Below are 22,146 nucleotides of genomic sequence, written 5' to 3'. Positions count from 1 at the left end.
CAGACTTGTGACTATAATGTATGCAGACAGATTCCCACATGACAGAGTCTCTTTCCTTTGGACATATCACTTACAGTTTTTTACATTTTATCGACTATTTAAGCATTTTTAAAAGCATTTGCTAACTGACAGAACAAACTCCTAGGGAATTTCTTTGATGGAATGAAAATGAAAAATAAGTAATTAATAATAACAGTAAAATATATGCAGATTCCTGGTCTAAATGATCTCTTCATTACTATGGACTTAAGAGTTAAACTCTGAGTTTCCTATAAATTTCTGGGATTTTGGGAAGAAGAAATGATGCCAAATTAGTAAAAGTACTTTGAAAATTTTGGTAAATGCTATAAAAACAAGTTCTTGTTTTAGTTAGCCAAAGTTAAATCACACAGAAAAAAAAATGATTTTATCTATGGCTATAGTTTCCTGGAAGATGAAGAAAAACAGGAGGAAATCAACAATCCTTTTAGGAAATAAATAAAAATAGAAGAAATTCACAAATTCTCTCCACAAACATGTACGGAGCAGCTGTGCTAGGTGCTGGAGACTGCACTATAACTTCCTCCTGAGAGTTTTGGCATTTGATTTGGACTAGAATTAAAATCTTATTATAATCATAGCTGTGAACTATCACAATTATATTCACATACAAAAAGAGTAATGAGTTGCCAATTCTTGGGGAAGGCCAAACACAGTTTGAATCCTTGAGTTTTTTCTTGACATGAACATTTCTAAGCGCCCTTATCAATCCAGGTTGTAAGCTCTGAGAGACCAGGGGAGTGTGTCTGTCTAATCCACTTCTGTACGTCCAGCTCATAGGATGGAATCGGGCACAGGGTAGGCATCCTTACGTGTTTGCTGAATTTGAACTCCAGACTGGAGATCACCAGAGTCCCCCTGAAGGGTGAAGGTTGAAAGGCTGAAAGAGGAGGATGGAGAGGTTTCACTGCCTTTGTAAACAGCATGCACGCGATCGAACCACCAGCAGCCGTGGGAGGACATTCAGTTTGGGGCTTCACTCTTCAGATGGGTGAACGTGGACCACAATGAGCAGTACTTATCCAACGATTATGCAGCATCCCCCAACTGTCCCCTACATCCCAAGCTGGTGGATGAAAAATGCATGAGCTCTTAACCATGGGTAGAAATGTCAGAAGAGCAGACAACAGATATCAACACTGATTCTTCAGAGTTAATATGAAACAAACACACACAAAAACAAAAACAGTTTGCACGATTCACTTTTCATTCTTTAAAGGCTGACCGAGAGGGACAAGACGGTGCCGGCTTAGACTAGATGTCTTCACATATTACACTTATCGATGGTGACAATATTTTGGAAATCAAGAGTAGAATCACCTTGCTCCATGTCTCTGTGTCAAACAGAATGCCCAGCTCAAAAAATAAAAAGAGCTGAAGACACACAAAATCCCACCAGTTTTCCAACGTTCCATGCTTTGGATTTTTTTTTTTTTAATTCTAACGCATTATGGGTGATAGAAGCTTCTTTTTACTGTCAGAGAGATCAAAGAGAGGTTGAGACAGACTCCATAAACAGATGCTGCCCAGTGACAAACCTGAAAGAAGCAGACAGTGAGGCCAGATGTTGGGGTGAACTTCGGTCTGCAGAGCACATGGGCATGGTGTTGATTTAGATGGTTGTTGGCAGAAGCTTTAGCTCCAGCAGCAGGGGGAAAAAAGTCAACTATGGAATCCTTCCCTACCCTTTCCCTTCACTGGAAAACCTGAAACCACTGGTCAGTAGCACTGATGGCTGTCAAAGAAGTTGAAGTCGCCACACCACCCTGCCAGTAGGTATCACATCAAAAAGGAGATGGATGCGTGAACAAGACCATCTTCAGGCTGTGCCATTTTGCACCGCACTCAGCTTTCAACAGCTGTTTCTTGAGTGAGTACAGACGCAAAATAATTATATGAAAAGAACAGCGTATTCAATCGGCGGGCCAATGTTTACATTTATCCCTTAGTCATTAACGGGAGATCGAACTAAGACAGACACTGACATCTGAAGAGTTAGTGGCCTGGCCCACAGGTCTAATTAGTGCCCAGTGGACGTTCTCTTATATCAAGCCATTAACTCTCAAGAAAGAGGAGAAAGTATTTTTTAATCAAGCAGAATTTCTCAAGTCAGTACTGCGAGGAATATCTAATGGCATGTTACAGTTTTAAAGACTCCAATCACATTATGTGTTAATGCCCATCAGTCACTCAGTCGGAATTGAAAGGATGTTTCTAGTGACCCCAATGTTCTCATTATTGTAAACACTCCTAAATAAAACAAAGGATCTGACAGAATTTTAAATCTTAGCCACCATACAATCTAAAACACATAAAGTAAAGAGAGTCTTGCTTTATAATATCAGATAGGGTTGAAGACCACACAGTTCTTCTGACGCTTTTAGACATTTTGTCACTTTACCTGGAGAAATATACACTGCTTATTCTGCACTGCCGCTGATGTCCAGCACTTGTCAAAACCTCTATCTGTCAAGGCCTTCACAAAGAGTTGCAAAATGACAGATCAGGATGTCTGAGTTGATGGAGCCCCAGGAAAAACGGAACAGATAGAAAATTCATGACTCTAAACTACATCAAAGTGACTTCTGTCAACATCATGTCAAAAGAACTGTTCATTTTTAGAGTTTTTTTTTTTAATTATATAAACACTTTTTTGAGCATGAGCTAAGTGTAATGAAAAAATTTTCCTGGTGTACAGTATGATCATCCAAATGTTCCAAAAATATACTTTAGATCATCCAGGAATATGGAAAATTCTAATAGTAGACACTGTCTGCCAGTTAAAACCAATGACATTCAAGAGAGATGTATGAAGATACTATCGGCTTAAAATAGGACAAACCATCTGGCCATAAAGGAACAAAAGCACATTTTTTGCGTTTTTTTGGACCCATCAAATTTCTACAACTGGATTAAACTTTGTTCTTCTACAATCAGTTCTGATCCATTTTTTGCTTAGTGTGACAATTTTAAAACACGAATGCAGTGTTACTTTCCTAAACAGGTTTCCTAAAGTATCTGGCATGATATTAATTTTTTAAAAACCACTGCAAAACTCTCCTAATGCATAATTCCCTTAAATTATTGCTTTCAGAAGGAAGTAAAAAAAAATAAATAGCTTATAACATGCAGTACTGCATACGCAGAACCACTCCATAATCACATTCAAAGCGTCATTCACCGAATGAAATATGAGTTGCATAAATCTGGAAATGACCACTCTCTCGTTTTAATTCCCAACACCTTTCAGGAAGGATGGCTGGCACCTGGTGCTGGAACTCAGGCAACTTGATTCCCCCTGCTCATGTGTCACTGAAATAAACAGGAGAAGCGACCTTGTGAAGCAGGGCCATGGACTACGCGGTGTGTGCATATACAGAGCAGACAGGAGGGAAAGTACACCTGATCCACCACACAACACATGCACGCACACATGTGCAGGGACACAGATGTGCACACACACATGCACCTGAAAGAGGAATCAGATGTGCAACTTCCACAGTCACCATAACTGTCCACGATCCGGTCGATCACTTGTACTCTCCGTCCACCTTTCCCTTTAGCTAGGATTTAACAATTTCACACCAGTGCTTTCTCATAGTTCCTCTTACAGAGACCGATCTACAATCCTAACAGTAGTGGCTACCGATCTGGTACACTTGTCCAGTGGCAGAAAAAAAAAATCCATTATCTGTGACCAGAAAGGTTTGCTTACCTCCAGAATGACAAAAGAGCTCAAAAATAATGACCACCTCCAGTTTGGAGAGAAGACGCTCTCTTCAACATGGTCCCGTTGCATTCTGTCTAAATACATACGGGAAGTATCATCCATTAATATAGAAGTAGGACAAGATCCCCATTTCTTATTATAGGCAGAACTCAATATATCTTGGGTCCTACTTACGAAAAGATGTTTATTACCTGTAAGTGTACAGAGGTATGGGCTTCACAGCAGTCGTGATCGGTAATAAGCCTCTTTTTCTCATTTACATTGATAGCAAGCATTAGTGAAGATATATGCATTTCATTTCATGGTTCAGAAAGAACAAAGTATATGTATATGTGATAGCAGTGGGTGGTTAATGAAATAGTCTGACAAACATAAGCTAATACATAATCATACCAGAATGTGAACCGGAACACCTGTTCCTGCTTTTGCAGACTTGCAATTCTTAAGGAAAAGTTACCATACCCAAGGATGCAAGCCACTACTATTTAGACATCAATATGCTCTGAGGAAATTTTAGTCACTTTTTTGGTGGTTGCTGCAATCATGAAAAGGTGGCTATTTTAATGATATCAAATCTCTTTTGCTTGTGTCCTAAGAGTAATAAAAACTTCACACATGCGTGAAGCTCCAGTAATTATTTTAAACTGCCTTCTGTTGTCCCCCTGAGGAACACGGTGGTATTTGTTTGATGCAGTTTAATTAGTGTCAGGGTAATTAATGCTATGCTAGCTACATGAGATCAAAACCCTTTCTTTGTAACACTCTGGTAACTAAGAACTAAGAAAAGGAAGAGGTTTGAAAACTTAGAGGCATGGTGTTAACCTGGGCTCACAAGTGAACCGAATTGCTCTTCTCTCTCTCCTGGCCTCGCCCAAACGGCAGTATCAGTCCCTCCCAAGGACAAGATCGGCCCGAAATGTGCTGCAACTTCCCTGTCAGGCAAAAGACCCGGTGGCTGCTACGGAATTAAATTCTTTTTTTATGGGTATAATCAAATTAACTAAAACATTCACGGTCACCAGGCACCTTTTTACCATAGTTTAATCCTTTAATAATGAAATAGTAAACTTTTGTACTGCCAGAGAACTGAAGTCCCTGGTAAACAGGGTATGATCTTACCATGTGCTGATATATTTTTTCAAATAAAAGCATCATTTGGTTTAATGAATGAATGTGATTCTGCTTAAATGCCAGAATAAAATTTGCATTTAATGGTAGGTATATGTATTCTCTCTATTTGACAATGACGTTAACAGAGGAAAAACAGTGATGGGCAAGGAGAGAAGTTAAATACACAAAAATTCCAGACACACATATAACGTGCACCCCCATAAATCCTTTTTAACTGTTTCTTTGGTAATAAGCAACGGCAGTATAAATCTCCCCACACACAAACTCAGGCTGATCACAGGCTTAAGGAGATAGCTCCAGTTATCTTGACTGGGTAAATTATTATATCCTAGAGGTTATTCCAGCTTCTAATAAGCACTGTGGCTAACAAACACAAAAATAAAAAGATCAACCATTTTCTTTATTTTATAACAGATGAAATTACAGGCTGCACAGAATAGACACAATGGCACTGAATTTATTTTTACTCTCAAAAATGCACCGTGCGATGTTCATTTTGGAACAAGACCGGTACTTTAACACAGTGATGATAACCAGCATTGGACTGATAACATTTTTTTATGGGAAGGAGAGGCTTTAATGGCACATATCTAAAAAATAAACATTACTGGTTTAAAGTCAAACCAAATGGATTTAGCCCATTCTATAAGTATACTAAGCATGAAAATCACCTCTGCACCGCACAAGAAATGAACAAAGAAAAATTCTTCTAGAGGGTACAAATGTTAAGTCAATAGTAGTTATGAAATTGTGTCAGTATCCATCAGCGGCTGAAATTAAGGTTAACATTATAAAATGAAATTTCACCAGCTCAGGCTGGCTAAGAGAGTGTGTACTGAAGACATCTGTCTGAGATCGGTCATTCATTACTGAATACCTCGTGGGATCAGCTGACTAGCTAAATATGTTCTTTCCTATCTTCAGTTCTGCTTCCTGCAACTTAGTTGTTTATCAATTAAAGTGATAAATACAAGTGACTTTGGTAACCTGAGAAACGCATTATGTAGTAAAGCAACCTCCAGGAACCCTGCAGTAAGAACTGCGTGCAAAGTTCAACAACTGTGAAGGAACTATTAAAGAGGACACACAAACAAGTGACCTTGACTGACAAACGCACTTCATTTCAGCAATAAACAGCGGTGGTGCTGATAACTGTTCATTGGCGCAGAGAGTAATTACCTATCTGTCAGCGTTGCTGGTGTGTGCGAAATAGTATAAATGAAACATACATAACGGACGGCAATAACATCGGGCATGCAGAACCTAACGTATTATCATCATTCTCAGGACCCGGTTTTATGTGGCTGCCACCACTGAGTAAATGCCTTCTAGCCGTGATAATTGCATTCTAATCTCTGTTCCATATTATAATTTTCATAGCTAAAAGATACCGAGGACCAATACGTTTTAACCAAGGGCTAAATAGAACACAACCTGTAATTGGGTATTTTATACACCTATATATATTTTTTCTTTCAAAAAATTTAGTCAGTTTATGAAGAGGCTGGAATGAGCTGTAAATTTATGGGTGACAAACCTGTCAATGTCACCATGTCGGAAACGGGCTGAAGCGGGCTTATGAAAGGGTTGGGGGCTTTGTCTTCCATTTCTTTCAATGCTTCTAGCTTATTCAACACAATGCTATCTCATTCAATGTTTCTATTCTGTTCCAAAATACAAGGTTAAAATTTATTTTTGAGCAAAACCAAAGATACCCCTAACCAACAGGAGAAAAAGAATCATCTAGTTTTGAAGACAAATTATCTTGATTTAACAGAAGCGTGGAAAAATCTCCCCCACCATGACGCGCTACGATTCGTATAAAGCTGTCTGACTCTTGCATGCTTAGTTATTTTGTCCCTTTAATGCAAATGAAATTTGATGACACCTCTAAACCACGTTTAAGACCGTACAAAAGAACCCAGGAAAATCTTAAGTAACGGCTAGGCCATCAGGATAAACCCCTTGTCTCAAGGATGAAGCCTTAGAAACCCTCGCAATTCTCAAAGTGAAGAGAAAGCAGTGTAGCTCAAACTACATAACAGAAACAGCTGTTGGTCAACCAGCTCTGTCATTCAGAAAAGGAAGGAAATATATGAATATTGAGAAAATGCATTGGCACACTTGACTGTTTTAATTTAGTCCTCAGATCTTTACAGCAAGAGTGCATATTTTGGAAATTTTAGGGAGGGATTAAACTAATAATTAATGTAATAGTCTGCCTCTTTTTTTTTTTTTTTTTTTTTTTGTGGTACGCGGGCCTCTCACTGTTGTGGCCTCTCCCGTTGCGGAGCACAGGCTCCGGACGCGCAGGTTCAGCGGCCACGGCTCAAGGGCCCAGCCGCTCCGCGGCATGTGGGATCTTCCCGGACTGGGGCAGGAACCCGTGTCCCCTGCATCGGCAGGCGGACTCTCAACCACTGCGCCACCAGGGAAGCCCCAAGTCTGCCTTTTTAAAGAAGCATTTTAATTGATCGTCCAATGTCACATTTTAAATCACAAGCGTGATTTTAACTTTGGAAGGACCCCCATCTTCATTTGTTAACTTTTGGTTTGCTGGTTTTTCAAAGTGGTTTTCTAAAATTGATACTGTAGTTGATAAATGAAATCTTGATAGGAGATAAGGCAAAGCAGAGAAATAGCTCAAGTTTTTCTTCAGTGCGTCCTTCTGTTTTCTGCATTTTTCTTTCCAATTCCCAGACAGGAGAGAAAGCAAGGAGAAAAACTAACTGATACTTAGTTGTTAGGGACATGACAGATTAACTCTCAGGGAAGCACGTCTATTTGAAGAGGAGGCAAGGCTGAGATAGTCCTTACGGTGAAGAAATAAAAAGACACTAAGTGACTGTCCATTCTACTCATGCACCATCCCACTTGATTGTATGGCTAGCTCAAAACAGAAAAGATTCTACCCAATTTCAAGGCATTTAATCAAACTAGGTACTTCAGGATATCCTATCAAAAGGCATATCCAGTAGATGAATAATGCCTTTAAGTTCCACAGATAGATCCTAATCATTGCAGTGGGTTGCCCATTTAATTCATATGATACTCCTTACCTGAGTAACTTAAGTCTTCCTTGATGTGTAGCATTATATGTGCTTTCCAAGTAGGTTTAAGAATACGGTATTTATCAGAACACAGAGAAAATTTTCAAGAAAAGCTCGTATCCTATTTCATTGATTTTAAGAACAACAGCACATTTTTTTACACTTTAATGTCTTTGAAATAGCTCCTTATAGCCTCTGCCAGCCAGGTGGCAGCTGTTGACACCTCTGGTAAGATCAAGAGTCCTCCAGCATCAAAGCATCTTAGACTCGACTCTTGACTCCACATTCAGTTAAACAGAGTACTTCATGCTAATCTGGCTTTGAGGAACATCTGTTACACGTTTATCTTAAAATGGTCCTGCTTACAATCACATCTTAACAAAATGTCCAACCAAATAATGTATTTACTCTATGTTGTTATACAGGGTATGTCTGTGTGACACAAAAAACATCTAGTTAATTGACTGAATCAAATAACTAGTTGATTTAATGGGGGAAAAAATCAACTGAAGTTACGTAGTTCTACTGACTGTACTACGAGCATATGGACCTTTCACTGGATGTATTGAGGCATTTATCTCTGTGGCCTGCTCCATAATTAAGCAAGATTTCATTTACTGGTGATTCTCAGCCTAGGAACAGGGCAGAGAGCCAAGGGACTCACTCATCTCCATTTCCGGCAAAGGGACAAGTGACTTTCTCTCTCCAGCGGAGAAGCACTGCCCTAGGGGCCAAGTGTGTCTGGTGGGGTGTGTCATGTCACTCTGGTGTGTTAGGGTGGTAAAAAATATTGAGAACCAGTGGAGAGTATAATCTGTATAATTCAAAACAAGTTGGGGCGGAGGGAGACCACCGTTTCATAATTTTCTCAAATAGCCCCAAGGATATTTATCCACAAATATGATTAGAACTCAAGTTGTTTATTGCCTCCTTATACACCAGAAAATTGCTATTGCATTTCACAGTCGTTATTCTCAATGCCTGAAATCTAACTTTTTTCAATGAATACATGTGGAATAAATGAATGAATCAATGAGTGAATGAATGGTATTCTCGCAGGTTAGTTTTTCTTTTTTTTTTTTTTTCAGTACGCGGGCCTCTCACTGTTGTGGCCTCTCCCGTTGCGGACACAGGCTCCGGACGCGCAGGCTCAGCGACCATGGCTCACGGGCCCAGCCGTGATCTTCCCGGACCAGGGTACGAACCCGTGTCCCCTGCATCGGCAGGAGGACTCTCAACCACTGCGCCACCAGGGAAGCCCACAGGTTAGTTATTTTATAAAAACATACATCCTAATGTCACGTTGCAAAGCTCACACCAAAAAACCCTTCAAAATGTTAAGCACAAAGTACTGTGTCACGTTCTTTGGTGTTATAAGGTTTTTTTTGGTAATGGAATTATTTAGGATTGATGGTTTTGCAGTTAAAGTACACTTTTAAATCAGAAATTAACTTTTAATATATGACTTGGTGATGATAATACTGAGGTATATAAAGTGTAGTTGCCTTCTTATAGGCAATATACTTGATTAATTTTGAACAATTTAACAGTGAAAGATTAATTAAGAATTTCATCCAGTACAGGCCATCTTTCTTTTCCAATTACATTCCTTTAGAGTCACTAAAACCGTTTTAATAATTGTACTGAAAATGCTAGAAAGTATCAAGATAATACAGTGACTCAGCGAGAGCAATAAAATTCAGGGATGTGGCACTTTGATACTTGGAGTATTTAACACTGTGGTATATACATAAGCCTTCTGAACTCCACTGGGTTATTATAACTGAGGAGGTCTAAAATCAGCCTTAATTTTTTTTAGTTATATAAGAACTACTTTTTATTAAATATCTACTTGAAAATACTTTGCTGGAAAACGAAAACAGTATTAAGAACTCCTCTAATCAGATGCTAGCAGGTTTCAAGCTTATGCTGACATTTTCTCAGAAGATATATTCAGTAGAATTGTCTTTGAAACAAAAGAATACCTTATACAGCTGTAAACTTGACCCTCAAGGAAATTTTACAGTGCAAAGGCAAAGCTGAAGTTAGAGTTCATGGTAAAATTGACTATGAGACTGAGTACCATGTGCTAATAATGAACATAAGGGAAAATTTTTAATTTCGGGGCTCTTTCATACTCTTAAGCTAGAAAGATAGTTATTCTAAAACACTCCTTCTTCTCATATATTAACTTCCCATATATTTCTCATAGACTAACATACTAAACTATTAGTCATTTAAGTATGTAACTTCTGATGTTTCTAACTTTGGTCATCAGGATCCTAATTTTAATGGAATAGAAATAGTTGTCAAAAGTTTAGCAATTATGAAAGCTTCCTTCCCTTATTTGGTTTCTGATAAACAAGTTGCAGTAAGAAATCCTGGTTGCTTCAGAGCAATGGAAGTGAGTTCTTGTCCTAAATAACTGCTCTAGTATTCTCATCAACTGGATTTAATCAGGTCCATTTCGTCCTGTATTAAAAATATTAAAATAACCCCAATAAAAAATGATGCTACTTGATAGACAGGCTTTCCAACACCACCACGAAGAACGGGCTTTCAAGGAACACCTGGATTGCACCTGTCTTAGCTATTCACATTGCAGTGGTTCACCTCTTTGAATCGCATTTCTAAGGTAGTGCCGTAATAGTAATGCCTCACTGACACACAGGAAGTCCCCTAGAAACGAGAACAAAGACTATTATCAGAAAAGTGTCGTCTTAAAAGAAGGTACTTAGATCACCATCAAAGCAAAGTTGAGCAATTTCTTTAATGCCATCGAGTGGCTCACAGAACCACAGTTTGTATTAGAAATGCTGAATGATTCAGCTTTAAACAGAACGCATTAGTATGCGTTTAGAATCTACACCTGAATAACTCAAAATGCATATGCTACTCAACATATGTGTGTACCAAACAAGCCTTCAAGAGAGAAAATGAAAGCCTCAGAGTTCTACTAAGGTAATGCTTTCATCCTTAATGGAGTTCATTTTCATTTAGTTTTGAGGGTCCCTAGAGGCCAACAAAGTGAATATCCGAGCCAACATTATTTCCCAAATTCCAGAGTCTATTATCTGTTTCAACATATTTGTCTGATTCAAGTCCCCGTTCCCCTGATAACTGACTAGTCAATCAGCTTTCTGATGTCATCTCCAGGTGGAAGTTTTTTTCTAGGCAAAGGTATAAAGCAAGGGGGTATATTTGGGACTGAAGAGTAACCTCTTCCTCTCTTTTGAGTGAACAGAGACCTCACCAACCCAATCGGACTAGTAAAGCTGTTTAAAATCTTAATAGATTCTACTGCAGGCATGACTTGCAACCAAAAGCTCATCACTGGGAATGGAATTCATCTGTCATTGGAAACCAAAAGTCTCTCCCATCACTGATATGAAATGCTCTGCTGGAGAGTCAGTTATTCCCAAGTTATACTAGTAAACGATTTCACCAAAACATGAACATTTTATTAACTTAGTTTTTTTCCATTTTTCTTGGACTCTAACTTGTTTTTCTAAAGACTTAAAATCCAAAATCAATTGCAAAATTCTCTCTACTCTGACCCATGACAAACCCTGGACTTCTGAAGAAGTTTTCACTGGTAAATATATACAGGAAACTGGATGTGGCTATTTTTTTTATAATTCACTATCAAAGTATAGCTGGAAAGAGGGAGATATACTCTGAGTGTACGATGGTTAGGGAGGGGAGGAAGGAAGGTAGGGGGGGAGCTACCCTCAGAAGTGCTGATGACATAATTCTAATCCTGCCAGGTGTGCTGTCGTTTCTTTGGCAATACCCAAATACGCGTGGTTGAGTCAACAGATGTTGGACAGCAGAGTACAAATCTTATCTAAACTCAACCTTGAGTCTAAACTTTACATATTTTGCTTAGGATTACAAAAGATCTGAATGAAATCTTAGCTTAACTCTCTTAAAATTTACTGAGCCTGAAGGTTCTATGATATCATCTTCTGTTCTCTCATTTGCCCCCGTTGCTGACACCAGTTCACCTTACTTGTGGACAAGTCACCCTTACCCCATTCTCACGATGAGCTGATATGCCACTAACTTTCCTTTGGCACTTTGGAAAACTTATTTGTCACTATTCTGTTGTACATGAAATTTTTTTTTAACATCTTTATTGGAGATAATTGCTTTACATTGTTGTGTTAGTTGCTGCTGTATAACAAAGTGAATCAGCTATACATATATCCCCATATCCCCTCCCTCTTGTGTCTCCCTCCCACCCTCCCTATCCTACCCCTCTAGGTGGTCACAAAGCACGAGCTGATCTCCCTGTGCTATGCACATGAAATCTTTAAGGAAGGAAGTCTCCCATAAAAAACCAGAAAGGTATGAATAAAGTATTTTTAAAAGGTATAATGTCAATATCAGGATTACAAGGCAGCCTGGACCTTTCAGCTTGTTGCTTAACGTTCTGTGTGATACCCTCCCATTTAACCATTTGATGCCCAATACTGAAGAGTTTCTAGCAGGTGACTGGAGAGATGCCAAATAATAAAATTAAAAGACACATGAAAAGCTCCCAGAATAGATAATGAAAGCAGAATTAAGAGTGAAATGTGTAAACAAAGTTTAGAAGAGCTAAAGTATTTTGTGGTTATTGAAATACGATACCTCCACCACATTGATCATCATGGGCTCAACTATGGTTTCCAAAACAATACCATACTTTTTATATTCAATACTTGGATGACTTTTAAAGTTTAACTTACAGTTACTCTTCTGAATTAATGTTTAATTCAAAACTCATGGGACTTCCCTGGTGGTCCAGTGGGTAAGACTCTGCGCTCCCAACACAGGGGGGCCCTGGTTCGATCCCTGGTTGGGAACTAGATCCAGCATGCATGCCGCAACTAAAGATCCCATGTGTGGCAACTAAGACCCAGTGTAGCCAAAATAAATAAATAAATATTTTTAAAAACAAAAGTTCATTATTTTAAAAATACAGCTTAAATGTATTCCATATTCTTGAAAGTATATGTGTCTGTAATATATACATTCTGATCTAGTAAGTATTCAACACTACAGGTATTAGTCATTTAAATCACAGCACACGTAAGCATAGTCAAAATATTTACATAAGTTTTCCCTTCAAATAAAGCCTGAAGATATTTGTGAATGTGTGTGTGTGTGTGTGTGTGTGTTTTACGGGAAAGTCCCTTCCATTGATTTTGCACTGCTTTTGTGTAGCTAGGTGGAGGGATTGCCCCTAGATAACACAATCGCTCTGCTTTGTACGCCCATCCTCCTTTGCCTCCCCCTCCCTCCCCAGAAGGAATGCTAACGTGTCTAACTGTGGGTGACAATGATCTGACCTGCACTGGTCTGTGTTACTTGAGTAGGTGGAGCTCATCTTGAAAAAGCACAAGCAGTGGGAGATTCTCTTCTTCTTCCCTATCAGCTCCAGACCAGTGGAGACAGCAATCCTCCTGGCAAGGTATGTGTGCTCTGCGGACATCATGATTTCCTTAGGTGGCCCATCACTCCCACATGCTGGAAGAGCCAGAAGTAGACTGTTATGCAAACCCTTTTACCTGCAAATGTCAAGCCACATTTTCCAACCAGCTTGATCAACAATAACTTTGATATTTTGATTTCCATCTGTCTATCTCATGTCTTGTTTATTAGCTGTTTCTGAAGATAAGTGGGTGCAGGGAGAAGAAAGGGGTACTATACACGGACTTCTCTCTCCTCCCCACCAAAACTCTAAAGCTATGGTGTGAGGTGTGTGTGTGTGTGTGTGTGTGTGCGTGACTGCAGAATTGAATATACATATACATTCAAGTAATACCTTCATTACTACCCAGAATGTATGTAAATGATTAGTGGACCAGTGAAAATTATTAAGAAACTAGAGTTCTGGAACTTATAAGGCTGTTCATGAACACCTGGACTGTTTTCTGTGTTCCTTATTTTCACTGTGTCTTTTACAAAGAATGAAGCAATTTTCAAGGGTATTAAAAGTGAGATACCTTAGGGTTAATCTGGATGAAACCATAATTTGTGTCACCAGCACAAGAAAAAGGACAAATGGTCTAAACGTGTGGCTTTCTCAAACAAGAAAAAAGAAAATATCAACTTAGAAAGTACTCTCCCCAAAGCACTTGAGTGTCTAAAATTAGGCACGATAGATAGCAAAGGAGTCAATTCTGAGTTAGTTTCACTATGTTTGTTGATTTTTATTTCCCATGAGCTATTCTGCCTCACATTTCACCATTGGGGACTAATTTGTTTGAGTCTGATTTCATGACTGATCATGTCAGGTCGCAGTACTTGGATGACATTTTTCTGTAGGCTGGATCAAACCCTGTGCTATCAGATAACAACAATGGGGCTCAGATCATTTTTCTGAGGGTGTTTGCTGTTCAAGCAGTAGACAGTCACAGCAGATTCAATCTCACCGCTTGCATTAGGCTCAGAACCAGCCCCTGTGACTCTGGGATCTCTTCATCCCTCCTCATCTACCAGTGTCTCCAGCTAAGTCTTTCTGAAGCACAGATCTGCAGGTCACGCTCCCCTCTGAAACTTTCAATGGCTCCCCTAGTACAAACAAAATCGAGATTCTTTTAAGTGGAGTCTGAGGTCCCACTACCTTGCTCGAACCTACTTTGAAAACGTAATCACTCATCCCCCAAGTCCAGTCAGACAGAACCGCTCACCATTCCCTCATCTTGCCTTGAGTTTTCTTCTCTCTTTCTTTGCTCACATGGTTGCCTTTGCACTGGCATTGTTTCAAGTCCAACCTACCCACTTTTCAAGGACAAAGGCCACTTCTCTTTCAGTCGTTCGTTCGTTCTTCATTCATGGAGTGAATTCTGTTTAAGCAGTTCCTATATGCCAGGCACTGTGTTTGGCACTTTCTCTCTTAAACTGTTCTTACGTTCCCAATTCCTCTAAGCTTAGCTGGAAACAATCTTGCTCCTCCCTGAATTCTGCTTGCACTCTGCCCTCAGTTAGGACCCTGACATATTCAGACTCAGAGACTCGCTTCATATATCACTGTAGGCCCACAGTACCTGACACATATTAGGAACTCAATAAATTTCATGAATGGATCAGTCATTGGTTTAGTTACAGATGACTATATAAATACAAAGTAGCTTGCAAAATATAGATACTATATGTAATATATATTTTTATATATTTATTTGTAAGATATTTATATAATTATATATAATATGTACATATGCAGGCATAAAGCACCTTATAAAAACAGGTAAAATACCTTACCTTCAAATTAAGCTTAATATTTAAAAATTATATAAAATATTCAAGGAACCTAATTTTAAAAGGAAATACCTACTTTGTAGCAGTTTAAAATAGGAAAGCTGCAAGAGCTTAAAGAATGAAACTACACACATCTTTTCCAACTTAAAAATACCTTCTCTACCAGCGTAACAAACAGCACATCTAGAAATAAGTACATTGCAGATTGCTCATTCCCCTTTTCATATTTTTAGAAGGGGGAGGGGAGAGATGGGGCTGGAGGAAGCGGTGGAGCAAAAGTTTCATTTTTCAAATCTTTGAAAGTTTAATCCACCTGAAAACAAAGCTAGAGGTGCTAGGAAACTTTAGCTCCAGTAATACTGGTAATATTTTCTGTCCTCTCAGCACAGAGGCATAGATCTGCTACAACTTCAACAGCAGAATCACTGGAACCCACACATCACAGCTGAGTGGAAATGATTTCGCAGCTGCACCGTAAGCCTACTGGCGTCTCTCTGGATCTGCAGCCCCAGCACCCTGGGAGCAGTCACTGCAGGTCAGTGCATCCCCTCTGCTCTCTGGGAAGGGGCACATCGTGGCACCACGAAGAGGTGAGGCATCAGGGAAGGCTGTCCGCCCAGCGTGGATCTTGTCATCTGTCACTCTCTGAAAGGAGCCCCTGCCTTAGAGAAGGAAGCCAAGGTCTGCGAAAAGGACTCTCCACTGACCATTCTACCCTTGTCTCCCACTCAAGTTTTAGTCAGTTCTTGCGAAAGCTAGCTAAGTGGGGCATATGCTGTTCAGTAAGGCAGAGAGACCAGAAGGTGCTCTCGTGAGGGTTATTTTAAATTCCCAATATTCCTATACTATGCCTTCCTCCTAGACAATAACGTAGAATTTGATTCGAATCTTCCAGATATGCCTTGCTCAGAAAGCCACCTACCAACAGTCATCAAACCAACAATGCTAACTGCAATTTACAATACGCATGTGCTAACAGTCTTATTGCTGCACTTTCAATAATGCAGATTGAAAATTATTCCTGTCTTGGTGACTATGTCTCATTTTCATAAATACTTAAAAAACATGATTTTACGGCCACCCTCACTTTATTATTCCATACATCCTAGGATTAGGAAAAGACAGAAAGTAAAGAACTTCACAGAACACCTAACAGAGCCCCAGCAGATGTTGATATTTTAGGAAATCACAGCAGCACCAGCAGCGATAGTAACGTTTGTAGGAGTAGCTCCTAGCCAGGCTGTTCTTTTGCAATCAAGAATCTTGAAATTCATACCCTGGAACTCTAAAAAAAGGAATCCAATTTGTATCTACAATAATAGCATTCTCACAGACAAAAATATAGATATATCAGCAATCCTTTTTAAAAACACTTCTCTGGAACTAGCCATTTTCAGTAGCACTTATAATCTGGAGCTCAGAACAGGGAACAAGCTGGCCTGTCCAAGGGCAATTGTCTACCATTAACTCAATGCTAGAATCATCATGTCACTTTAAAAGCAGGATGATAAAGACAGAGTCATAATTTTATAATATGGTATATATTATCACCACTTGATTGTGCATTTTGAATTTGCATTTTGAAAGGACTTGGTTTTGTTCATGATTGTAGCTCCAGCTTTGGACTGGCACATTATAGCCAATCAAGATAAATTTGTTGAATAAATGCTTGAATTGTTATAAAAGTAGATAAATTTTTTCCTCCTAATGATACATACATATGTATATATATTTATACACACATATAAATATATATTTTTATAACACTGAAATTTTCTTAAACATCGTGAGGCCAAGAGAGAATAATCACAGAGAAAAAGAAAGTTCAGTACAAGAGTAGACTGGCTGAACATCCATGTACACACATGGGAAAAGTAAGACACCAGCAGATGCTATAGCATTTTGTATATATCACTGCCTGATAACATTTTTTTTTTTTTTTGCGTATATCACTGCCTGATAACATTTTTTTTTTTTTTTTTTGCAGTACGTGGGCCTCTCACTGTTGTGGCCTCTCCCATTGCGGAGCACAGGCTCTGGACGCACAGGCTTAGCGGCCATAGCTCACGGGCCCAGCCACTCCGCAGCATGTGGGATCCTCCCAGACTGGGGCACGAATCCGTGTCCCCTGCATCGGCAGGTGGACTCTCAACCACTGCGCCACCAGGGAAGCCCTGCCTGATAACATTTTATGTCTACGTTGATCTTCTCTCCTGAACGATAAGCTCCTTGAGGATTCTTATTCATCTTAACCATAACAGAGAAATCCCATAAAATATTAGCTGGATGAATGGATGAAATAGAGAGCTGATTAATAAATTAATGAATAAGTAGCACCATCAAACAAAAGTTGTCAGTGTGTTGTATGAGACTTGTCAAATGATCTTTTTAGGACCCAAACTTACAAAGTGTAAAAGCAAGTTTCAAATTAATCACACTGCTACCAAGAAGCTTAACTGCATGCCAGAACAAAGACCAACACTATTAAAATAACGAAAACACCCTAAAATAAAATCGTCAATGTCCAGCACACAAAAGAGCCATTAGGCATACAAAGAAGTAGGAAAATACAGAAAAAAGTCAATCAATAAAAGCTGCCACAAAGACATAAGAGAGAGAATAAAATTAGCAGACAAGGATGTTAAACATGCTCTATTTGTTTAAGAACGTCAAATAAAACATGAACTTAAAAAGAAATGGGAGATTTAAAAAATGGAAATTTTAGAGATGAAAAACAAACTGAAATGAAACTACAGTGGATGAGATCAACAGTAGATTACATTGGATACTATAGAAGAAAAGATCAGTCAACTTGAAGAAATAGCAACAGAAACTATCCAAAAGGAAGATAAAAAAGATATTTAAAACTTAAAAGAAATAAAAGAGTTGTATTGACCTGTAGGACAGTATAAAGCACTCTAAGCAATGCAACTAATTGGAATTCCAAAAGGAGAGGAGAGAGAGAAGCAGACAAAAGCATTTTCAAGGAATAATGGCTCGATTTTTTCCAAATTTGATCAAAATGATAAACTCACGGACCCTCTCTTTTTACATTATGCCATCTCACAGAAACTGCATGTTGGATATCTAAAAATTCAGCAACGTAATTTTAAACCAATTGAACTCACATGGCGTCTATCTCACACCAGACCCTGTTCTAACAGCTTCACAGGTAGTAAGCCACATAATCCTCACAGCCTGAGCAGGGAGGAGCTCTAGTTACCCCCGTTTTACAGGTAAGGACATTGACCCCCAGAAATATTCGTTAATGTGCTAGACCACGCCCAACTCTTAAGTGGATCCACGACTCAAACCCTTGAGGTCTGGCTTCAGTGTCTAAGCTCTTAACCACTACACCATGTGGCTTCTGTTCCATCTGTGCAAGGGACAGACATTAACATTTTAAGCCTCAAGCCTGAGCCAGAACTGCCCATTTTTATGCTAAACATGGTTTTAAAACACTTCAGTTCAGTTGTGGTTTTTATAAATAATACCAAATTACCCCTTATCACTCAAGATCCAGAATTATGTCAATAAATGTGTGCAAATTCATACGCAAACTGGCAAAAAGACCACGAACATGTTAGCATTTAAATCAGTGTGACCCGCCATTTAGCCATTGACTCAAATCAGCAGAAAAACCGTGTGTGTCCGGAAGAGTGAACACCTGTGATTTTCTGAAGTCATATTTAAAAAGAAAACCAATGGCCTTCAAATACCAGAGTTGTCAGCAGCTTGACTCCTAGTCGGAATCAGAGGGTTCTTGCTGACACATGTAGCCTCTGCTTGTCCTTTGTCACATATGCGCTTCCCCTGCAAACTGTCAGTGACTTGTCAGAATTGATCAGGAAGTCTAAGGTCATTCCTCCATGACGGACAGATCTGGACATGACATCATCCCATTTCTGGTTCTGTGTCACATACCGTATGAAAACTGATGTCCCCATCACCCTACTTTCAGGATGAATAGCTGCATACAGGGATGACGAAATTTTTAAAGGTTAAAAAAAAAACAGGATAATTTCAACATTTAAGCATGTTTTAAACAAATATTTAATCTAATGATGCCGAGAGAAGGGTTGCCTTGTAAAAAGATGTAGAATCCTTTTTCCCTAGGTACCAATAAAGCTGTCATACTCCTTGTTTAGGAATGCAAACCATAAAACAACCAAATGTAGAAATAAGGAAGGAGGGGATTTGGGTATAAGACCTGAGACCCTGATGGCTCTCAAGGCCCCCAACTCATGAATCACAGGCTAGAATTCTGGAAGCATCTTTGTACCTTTCCAACATATCTACCTTGAAATTTGGTAGAAATTAGGATATGTGTTCCTTTTCAAAGACCATTATGTAAAACACAGTGGGCATCTAAACACTTAGACTGTCCTGTCTGGAAGAGAAAAATGCTGGAAATTTTTTATGACATTTGTAATAAGTCTGACACCATGGAAATATATTGAGACAACAATAACTGTAATCTTATTGAGGAAGAGATAGGAAATCACTAACTGTGAACATGGTTATAAACTATACACTTTATTATTGAAAGGAAAAAAAGGGACAAAAAATGACACCCTGTGGACAATTGACATAAATCAGGCAACAACACCCACGCTACCCTCTCCTTAGGCTTCCTAACCCTCTTTCTTTCATTTCCTCACTGCCCCTGACTTCTCACATTGTCATCCTTGCTGGTCATTTCATTCACTCTTACAGATTTCACCACAAAATGCAGAGGAGAGAAGAGAATATTCCATTCTGCCTCAGCCCAGGACCCTGCCTCCATTCTCCCAGAATGTAGCCGTCATGTTCCATCTAGGTCTGCAGTTAGTCAGTGGTTATTTGGGGTGGGGGGAATTCCATGGGGCTTCCTGTGAGCAGCGTGGTCCATTCTAGGCACGCAAGGTCCCTTGTAGGATGGCAGATGCAGGGTGTGGGCTAAGGGCCACTTGTATCTCTGCCTCAAAAGTATCACAGGTAGATTTTCCTTGGGTAACTGTAAAGGTAAATATGAGATATATTCCCTGAAGCGCCTATCTAAACTTCCAGTGGTGAGGCAGTGAGGGCAGGGTTACTCCTTCAAGGTCATTACAGTTCCATCTGTTGTGCTACTATAATCATGCCCTGAATAGTCACAGGATGCAGTGGCTTCTAAATTGCTAAATTAGTGTTGTATAATTTTGAAGCCACTGGGGCAGATTTTCAAGGAACTGCAACTCAGGACAAATGGTTTTGGTAGATTGTAGGACAATTATGGGTACACAACTGATCATATCCATCACTCAAAAATTAGATGTGGGCTTCCCTGGTGGCGCAGTGGTTGAGAGTCTGCCTGCCGATGCAGGGGACATGGGTTCGTGCCCCAGTTCGGGAAGATCCCACATGCCACGGAGCGGCTGGGCCCGTGAGCCATGGCCGCTGAGCCTGTGCGTCCAGAGCCTGTGCTCCGCAACGGGAGAGGCCACAACAGTGAGAGGCCCACATACCGCAAAAAAAAAAAAAAAAATTAGATGAAATGAGATTTAGAAGAATAAAAATTTGGAGAGAGCATACAAATGTCATATGGGTGAGCTATGAACATTTATGATACTTGAGATGGTCCCGTGACTCACATTGTCTGTAAAATATCCTCCTCCGTCCCCACACTCAAATACCAACCACTTAAAACATAATAAATTGTTCACTGTAAAATTTTCATTATTAAGACCCCATAAAGCAAAACACAAAGTACCTCCTCCTTAAACCATGTACGTGATAAATCAACTGCGCAGCAGATTCACATATTGTTCATTGTCTGTCAAGATATTAACAGTGTTGATTTCTAAAAAGAAGTCCGGAATTTTAAAAGCCAAACTGAGTTGATCAGCTAGGACAGATTGCTGCTTGTCTAAGTGACTTAGTTTGTGTGACAGAGCTACAAGCTGCCTTTGGGTTCACAAGTCCTTCAAAACCAAAGATCCATGTTAATGGAAACCTTTTCAGCATAAAGCACTCAACAATCAGAGTTAAAGTTTTATTTATTGGCTTTGACCATCTACTTCTGTTATCAACCATAAGGGCCCATACACTTCATCAACCCCTAACAATAGCCGCAAGCTTGGACAATCTGTCTTGCATCTTCATTGGGTAAGACTTCAATGGAACTGCCTGGATTAAAGAGCAGCCCACGCATAAAATGGAAACTCATTAAAATAAACTTTCTCAAAGGGGGAAACTTCGCTTCCAATTGAACTCAACTGTTTTTATTTCAAAGATGAAAGGCCCATTACCCAGTCATACATTCATGTGCTCTTGGCCTAAGTGCTTTCTATTGGACGACTTTAACTTTGGGTCCCTTCCCATGTCTTTTTGGAGGCTTTAGAAACATAATAGGGATTCAGCCCTTACTGAGCCTGATTGGAACACAGTATCTGTGAACCTCTTAATAATACTTCAGACCTTTACGGTTTAATTTGCAATGGTGTCCCTTTTGTCTGCCTTACTGGCCTTTAATCTTAAGTGCAATACACCCACGTTACATTTATGTGCAGAAAAGCACTGAATACCTAAGGATTTTTTAATGTGCCCATTAGAAATAGTGATTTTTAAAAACACACAGGTATGGTTATTCACATAACAGAATGCAAAGCTGAATGAATAGAAGGACGATGTCAAAGACGGTTGTTTACATGAAAACTGACTAATAGCTCTGAGCCTGAAAACTTCACCTTGAACTTATTATGAGCCTATTTTCAGTGAAAGAAACAACACAATAAAATGAAAAAGTCAAGAGAGTGGGAAAACCTCTGTTATGTGAAAATATCAGCCGTCCTATAAAGGAGTAATATAACCGGTATTAGCTGAAGCAAATTATAATATTCTCAAAGCTTTAATTTTATATGAATGACCATTAAATGAAGTGAACCACAATCATGGTTACTTAGATGCGCAGAATATTCAGAGAATGTT

At 39.3% G+C, this 22,146-nt stretch overlaps 1 protein-coding gene and 1 long non-coding RNA gene across 2 annotated transcripts in view; one reads left to right on the top strand and one right to left on the bottom strand.

Moving 5' to 3' along the window:
* The window catches only part of CYP7B1 (cytochrome P450 family 7 subfamily B member 1), a gene marked incomplete at its 5' end in the record, with an annotated part of 182,147 nt that overhangs the window by 87,480 nt on the left and 72,521 nt on the right, over positions 1-22,146 (bottom strand). The window lies entirely within an intron of this gene.
* LOC309835648 lies at positions 13,267-17,529 on the top strand. Its single transcript, XR_014298037.1, has 3 exons — positions 13,267-13,408; positions 15,583-15,733; positions 17,186-17,529. It is a non-coding gene; the product is annotated as an uncharacterized lncRNA (long non-coding RNA).

The sequence above is a fragment of the Grampus griseus genome (genome assembly GCF_964374135.1).
Source record: "Grampus griseus genome assembly, chromosome: 17".
NCBI lineage: Eukaryota > Metazoa > Chordata > Mammalia > Artiodactyla > Delphinidae > Grampus > Grampus griseus.
The sequence above is the reverse complement of the archived record's forward strand: the minus strand, read 5'-3'. Positions and strand labels throughout refer to the sequence as shown.